The sequence below is a fragment of the Oryzias latipes genome, chromosome 10, assembly GCF_053564925.1.
Source record: "Oryzias latipes strain Hd-rR chromosome 10, Olatipes_Hd-rR_3.1".
NCBI lineage: Eukaryota > Metazoa > Chordata > Actinopteri > Beloniformes > Adrianichthyidae > Oryzias > Oryzias latipes.
Window position 1 is genome coordinate 9,026,851 of NC_136246.1, and position 7,774 is coordinate 9,034,624.

Consider the following 7,774-nt stretch of genomic DNA (forward strand, 5'->3'; position numbering starts at 1 on the left):
GTATAAAAATACATCTCTGTTCATATTTACATCCCTTTTGTATTTCACACAGAAAAAAGAGGTAAGAAAAAAAGCTGGGCGATGAGCCTGTAGTGTGTATTACCCGTATTTTCTATGGCGCTCTTTTTAATAAAAACCTCACAACATCTAAAGTGAATCCTGATCTTTTGATGACTTAAGTTAAAAAAAGTAAATATAGTTAGGCATGAGTTACGTAACAGTCAACCCAAATACACAAAGCAAATCCACCCAACCCCCCATTAACACACACACTAAAGGAAACTGTGTTCACACCTTTTCCTGCATGCAAACACTCTTTACAAAGCAACTTGATGTGGGTGAATTGAATGCGTTGAGGCCCTGCAACAGACTGCCGACCTGTCCAGGATGTCCCCTGCCTTCATCCACTGGGCCGGGATAGGCTTTGGTAGCCCAGTCAACCCAAAAGGGACTTAACCGGTTTAGAAAATGAATGAATGAATGAATGAATGAATGAAGGAAGGAAGGAAGGAAGGAAGGAAGGAAGGAAGGAAGGAAGGAACGAACGAACGAACGAACGAACGAACGAACGAACGAACGAACGAACGAACGAACGAACGAACGAACGAACGAACGAACGAACGAATGAATGAATGAATTTGTTGAGGTAAAGCTGGTCCTCGTTACACGTTTTGCTATAGAGACAGAGACCTCAAGGACACAGAGGACCAGTTTTCTACAGCAGAAAAAATAAAAGATTCATTATTTAGGCCGCAAAACAATGAAGAATTCATATTGAACAATATCAACTACATGGTAAACTCGATTTTTTTTTAACCGACTTGAGTTAACGAGTCACTCACCAAAGGGAATTGAGTTTTTAAAGTCATTTTAGTTATTAAGTCACTTATCCAGAGAGTGCAAAGTAGTCCACATGTTCACACAAACTTGACTTGCTCTCATGTCCAAATTATTCTAACTGTTATAATATTTAAAATAAAACAGCTTGCGTTTTTCTTTCTTAGAAACACAATGAAAAAGTGTATACGGCATGCACACAATGTAAATATAGTATATGGCAAACTTAAAATGAATGTAAATTAACCTTAACCCATAATCTAAATATCTCATAAAGAGCAGGGCTGCTAGGACTTAATGAGTAATTCTCTTCTTTTGTAAGTTTGGTTCTGAGAGTGTTTGCTTTCCGTTGCAGAGAGGAAAAAAGAATTACGTTACCATGATAACCTGGATAGTTTTCTACAAGTGCAGGTTAGAAGTAGAATAGAACATAGGTGGGTAATGAGTCAGTGGGCAGGAGGAATTGTGATTCATGAGTCAGTAAAGTTACTAACAAGTATTGAAGGGTTCGTTCATGACTCGCATATCGTTAGTTTTTAGAGCCATGACACCAATCTGACTATAGAAGCTAAGCAGAGTTGGGCTTGATGGCTGAGTCAGAAAAGTTATCTTTTGTAAAACTGATGGGGAATAACATAGAAATTATTAGTGTTTTACTGTAGCATCCCACAGTGGAGGGAGTTGCTGAAAGGAAAAACAAATCTGAGTAGACCAGTGGGCTTAATCACTCTGAAACGTCTTGAAGTCATTTTCCACCCACATTTATTTACAACAATGTATTAATTTGACTTTTTTTGTCCATGAACTGTTAATGCCCCTTTAGAAAAGTAAGCAGGTTTATTCTGAATTTTACTCTTGCTCAAACAATATACCCAACTGTTGGCAGGTGAACGTATCCTCTTCATATCAAAGTCAAAGTCAGCTTTATTGTCGAGTATGGAGAGGGGGGAGGGCAGGGAGGGAGTGGAGTTTCCTTATCGCCTGATGGAGGAAACTGTCCTTGAGTCTGCTGGTTCTGGCCTGGAGACTTTGCAGTCTCCTCCCTGATGGCAGCAGGCTGAAGTGTCTCTGGGATGGGTGGGAGGGGTCCCCTGCAATCCTGATGGCTTTGCGGGTGAGGCGGGGGTGATACATGTCCGAGAGGCCAGTAAGAGGGACACCGATGATCTTCTCAGCTGTTTTTACAATGTGCTGCAGTCTTCCGGCAGGATGCAGTGCAGGCTCCGTACCACACGGTGATTTAGCTGGTCAGGATGCTCTTGATGGCGCCCCTGTAGTAGGTCTGCATAATGGGGGGAGGAGCTCTGGCCCTCTTCAGTTTGCGGGGAAGTGCAGACGTTGCTGGGCTTTCTTGGCCAGTGATGCAGTGTTGTGTTCCATGACAGGTCGTCGGAGATGTGCATCCCCAGAAACTTGGCGCAGCTCACTCTATCCACTGCAGCACCATTGACGATCAGTGGAGTGTGCTGCATGTGAGTTCTCCTTAAGTGCTGCGTGTGAGTTCTCCATTTCTCTCCAGTTCTCTGAGAAACCCAATCTTTGTAATCAATCCATGACTTTGAAAAAAATGGGATTGACACTTATTGCAATTTCCATTTCTCCCTCCAGTGATATTGGCTTCAATTATAAAGCCTTGTTCTTTTAGGCAAAACCCTTCACTAAATAGTAAACAACATATACTTCCAGTGCATTTCAATAATACACACATTCACACACTGATGGCCTGTAACCACAGAGCAAGGAGACACTTTGACATATTGTTAGGCAAGGCAGGAACCAAGCCTTCAGTTTTTGTTCAGGGGTCAACCGCTCTACCTCTGTTCCAAAAGCTGCCAACTGATGGCCTTGCTGCTCAGAGCCCATCTATCATACTGTACAAGCAGGATGTACTCACAGCAGAAAACTGTACTGTACCAGAGCAAGTATAGGTCCCCTAAGAAGTACAGAGAGACACTTAGAACATCTGCTAATTCATGTCACTAATTTCTCATTTTTAAAGCCTTTTAACAATATTTAACTGCATATGTCCATCTTTCTCCTACATGGACAACATCTGTCCATCCCAAACTTAAAATCAACATTTGTTCAGAATATAGAAAATCGGGAATTTCCATCTGGCTTCTGGTTTAGTGACTGAACTTAACAAAGGAAGTCATCATGAATCTATTGATAATCCTTATTTGTGTGGATTTTGGAAGTGAAGTTTTAACTTGATGATAGGCACTTCTTCTCTTCCAAATTAAAAGTTAACATCTCAAATATCCTAAAGCCAGAAACAAAAGCATTTGGTTCTTGTCAACAGGAAAAAGCCAACCCACTAAAGGCCTTTTCTCAGAAAAGACCTGACAATCATCAACCACAGATGAGAGGGCTTCACAGAGTTTCAGGAGGCTAATTTTAGGCAGGTGTTGTCATCAGTCGTTTCAGTTTTGTCTACCAAAAAAAGGAAGAGGAAAACTTTCACATTATCCAAGTTACATAAGTCCATCTACTGTGACTGCTCAGTCTTGTGCAAGGTCACAAGGGTCATTGTCTTTTTCATGTGAGATGGACACTTTTTCACAAGCCAAAGACATATCAATGAAAAATAAATAAATACACAATACAAACTATGAATAAAACATTAAACAGCCTGTTGCTTCTGTTGTTTCATTATTTCTTATGATCTTTAATAGGTAGGACAATGTTGGTGTTTTTTCTTTAGCTCAAAGTTGTCTCTTCTTTAAAGCACTTGTGAGATATGAAACATTAGTTTTTAGAACAACAGTAAGTTAACAAAAATTTGATCTTATACATATTTCTCTTCCTGAGGAAACTATTGTTTCTATGCTTACCGTATCGATATATCATACATCTTAAGCATACAAGGTCCTTTGTCTTTTCAAGCCAAATAAAAGTGCAGTTCAAGGCCGGCTTCTAGATAAGACAAGACCCTTAACACTGAAACGTCTGTTTGAGAGCAAAACCACAGCAATGCTTTTGTTTCCGTGCATCATTTGTTAGTGTGCACAGACAAAAGAGGCACAAGAAATGAAAAAAGGAAAGAAAATTGCAGTTAATCTATTCTACACAACAGTTAAATGTGTTTATGACATGCATTCATTCATTTTTTTAAACTAGATTAAATAACGAGGACTTCATCAGGAAGAGTATTAAGTTTTAAATCAAATATAAAATTGCATTCATGACGTTAATGATTGAAACTGATGGTGGCGACCATCAGAGAGCATGACCATGAGAGGTTAAACTGACAATGAAGAAAAGCTGAGATCATCACTGTTTCTGATGCTGTACCACAGATTTGTTAATTTAGTTCAAACAGAAGTATAAAAATACATCTCTGTTCGTATTTACATCCCTTTTTGTATTTTACACAGAAAAAAGAGGTGAGGAAAAAAGCTTGGGGATGATCCTGTAGAATGGATTACCAGCATTTTCTATGGCGCCCTTTTTATAAAAACCTCACATCTGAAGTGAATCCTGATCTTTTGATGACTGAAGTTAAAAATCAGTAAATATAGTTAGGCAAGAGTTACGTAACAGTCAACCCAAATGCACAAAGCAAATCCACCCAACCCCCCACTGACCCACACTAAAGGAAACTGTGTTCACACCTTTTCCTGCATGCAAACACTCTTTACAAAGCAACTTGATGTGGGTGAATTGAATGCGTTGAGGCCCTGCAACAGACTGCCGACCTGTCCAGGATGTCCCCTGCCTTCACCCACAAGGGGCCGGGATAGGCTTTGGTAACCCAAGTCAGCCCAAAAGGCACTTAACCGGTTTAGAAAATGAATGAATGAATGAATGAATTTGTTGAGGTTAAGCTGGTCCTCAGCACATGTTTTGCTACAGAGGCAGAGGTCACAAGGACACAGAGGACCAGTTTTTTACAGCAGAAAAAATAACAGGTTCATTCTTTAGGCCCAAAATCCATAAAAAAATCATATTGAACAATACTGAGCTGAGAGGCTAAGCAGGTTTGGGCCTGGCAGGTTATTGGGTGGTTTTCTTTCTGGATGTATTGTTGTGAGTTATGGATAGGGTTCCTGCAAACACTCTGCAGTGTTTCCATGAGGATTTCCTAAGACTGTAAAAGTAAAGTGTTTCATCAGAAAGGTCATTTTCTGCTCTCCTCTGACCTCACAGAGTGACGGAACTCCTCACCTTAATGACCCTGGTAGAGTCTCCCATGGCAAACAGGTCCCAGGTGATGATCCAGAAAAAGAATGATTCTGAATCTCTTTTGGAGAAGAATAAAACAAGACCAAACTACAGTACATCGCCCAGATTGGCGTCACCAAGGCCCCACTCTGGAGCAGGGTCTGGAGTTGGGACTCTGGTTGGGTCCAGCCCAAAGTGACAATGTCGGTTCACTCCCTCATGTGCCCACCGCCTGTACCAAAGCTCAAAACGGCTGTTGCGACGTGGTTTAGGTCACAGGCGGGTGTCTAGGCAGCTCAACACCCAGTTAGGAACTTGGCTTTTGGGATTTCTAGTAAATGCTGCTCCAAAAAAAATAAAATAACATTAATTTGCCACCTATGTCAACTAAAAGTGTATCGTACAGAATATGTCAAATGGAATTTTCTTGAAAATAAAAGTAAAATAAATTATTTTTTTTCAAAATTCCATATAAAATATATTCAATTTGAATAAGAATTTCTGTTTCTTACAGATTTATGTTTCTGTTCAGGTTTCATAGTTTTAAGGTTAGATTTATTGTGAAACCCTTTGAGCTGCTACATATACTTGATAAAAACATGAATTAAACAAACTAAAGACAAAGCACTTTTTTAGAGTTTGCACTGTAAAAGTTAAACTCTCTTAATGTCATTTACAGCTAAGACTTTAGATGAATCACATACGTCTCGGAATAAGAAAACCCCTCTAAGTATGTGAGTATCAAATTTAAGATGAAAAGAGCTTTTTCACCAGGTGTTACTTCAAATGCTGGGTTGGAAAGTTAGATCATGATATTTCCAGTGTGGTAAAACAAAGAATTAAGGCACCAATCAGATTGCTCAGTAGCTGCCCCCTCCCACTGTATAACATCACATTGAGGTGAATCATTTTAATGTTAATGTTTCGATTACCGGAGTCTAATCAAAGTGGAGTAAGACAGAAATGCATCTTATATTTTATTTTCTGCTGTCATTCCTAGATGGGTGTAAGTACAATTTTGAAATTCTCCCCAAAGACAAATTTTGGATTTCTTTGTATCTTAAAACATGCCACGATTGATTTGCTGGTGACTTTTCCAGTCTCTACAGATGACCTGACCTTTCAGACAAAAACTGTGGTTGTTGGCGATCATGTGAAGTTGGGATGTTCGCGCAGATCTGCAGGCAATGTGTTTTGGATGAGAACCATTTCTGGAAATCCTCCTGAATTTTTGGACAACTATTGGAGCAAACCAAAACTTGCATATAAAGCTGGAATACTTGAGCTGCAAATTGCTGATACAAGTCTACATGATACAGCATTTTACATTTGTGTGAGAAAAAAGGATGGAACTATTTTGTCTTTGAATCTAACATACCTTATAGTTCAAGGTAAGCACACTATCATGAAGTACAGACATTTTTTTATGTTTTTAACTATCAATAAATAATGTACGGTGTTAAATACATTACAGTTTATGTATGATTTATGATCTATAAATTGGTGATTCTTTTTTTTTCATTATTTATATTAGCTCTATGTTTTTTCTGTGTCAGAACCTGCTGTGTCCAAAGTCCCTTCATCTGCTCCAGAATGTTCAGAGAACTCCCTGACTTTGCAATGTTCGGTTCTTCAGGATTTTCAGAATAAGTCGTGTCCATCAGATGAGAACGTGTTCTGTTTCAGTGCGGAATCAAAGCACTCAAACACAAACAGGACTGCAGAAAGCAGCGGAGATGCTGCTGTGAAGGATTTCTGTTTCTCAATTTTCTTTAAAAATCTGACTTCTTCTGGGGATTTGAAATATTACTGTGCTATACCCAAATGTGAGGAGAGGATCCAGAAAAATGAATCACTGTCTCAATTTGAAGGTATGGATATGTGAATATTTGTTAAATTAGATGGTGGTGCACTATCAAACCTAATAAAACGCTAAAGATACAAGAAGAACTAAGCAATCGTAACTACCTTATTTGTTTTAAATTTGCAGTAAACACATGGAACTCAAACACGGCAGATGTAGTCAGAAACATGCTCATCGCTGCTTTGGTTGTAAGTCAGATGTTGATAGCATTCCTGTTTTATTTGGTAAAAAAACTAAAGAAAGAATCAAAAAGTTGTTGTCATGGTAAGTGGACACTTCTATAAATTAAGACGCAATTTTCGTAACTAATTTTACAATAGCTTAATTTGTTTCTCCATTTAGATGCAGTCCTTCAACAAATGCAAATATCGACCACAGACCTTCAAAATCAACAGGCAAGTAATAAAAACAAGTACTGCTGCAAAATATTCCAGTTTTAGGTATTCTTGTTTTCTCTTAAATTGTTCTCCTTGCCATCAATTTTATTTTCCCAGGAAAATGAAGACGTGCTGGTTTATTCAGCAGCAGTTTTCAGCAGAAGAATATCCTCTAAAAAAGAGACAAGAGACCAAGATGATGACAACAAAGAAGAGACTATCTACACAAATATTTCTGTTCATGAGCTTTGAAATGCATAACAAAATAAAAATAAAGATGTATATATAGCACACAGTCAAGGAAACGTTATTTGTTGTTATTCAGGTTAAGGTCCTTTTTTGATTGTTCCCTGAACTAAAAGCAGCTGAGATCTGTTTTGTACTCTATATTATATTTTTGTAGTTAACGCCAGTATTGTATTGAAAGCCAGTAAGACATTTTGAAACATTTTTGCAGTCACAACTGCCCTGGGTTATTGGGTGGATTTCATGTGTGGATACGGACTGTCGGAGGATGAAAAAAGGGGGAAAC

At 38.7% G+C, this 7,774-nt stretch overlaps 1 long non-coding RNA gene across 2 annotated transcripts; it reads left to right on the forward strand.

Annotated features, from left to right (window-relative positions):
- Nucleotides 1-5,553: 5,553 nt before the first annotated feature.
- On the forward strand, nt 5,554-7,530 carry LOC110014253 (uncharacterized). Of its 2 annotated transcripts, XR_013658699.1 has the most exons (6): nt 5,554-6,007; nt 6,102-6,392; nt 6,558-6,872; nt 6,992-7,129; nt 7,208-7,260; nt 7,360-7,530. It is a non-coding gene; the product is annotated as an uncharacterized LOC110014253 (long non-coding RNA). The 2 variants fall into 2 exon arrangements; XR_013658697.1 differs by having other exon boundaries at nt 6,992-7,260.
- Nucleotides 7,531-7,774: the final 244 nt, after the last annotated feature.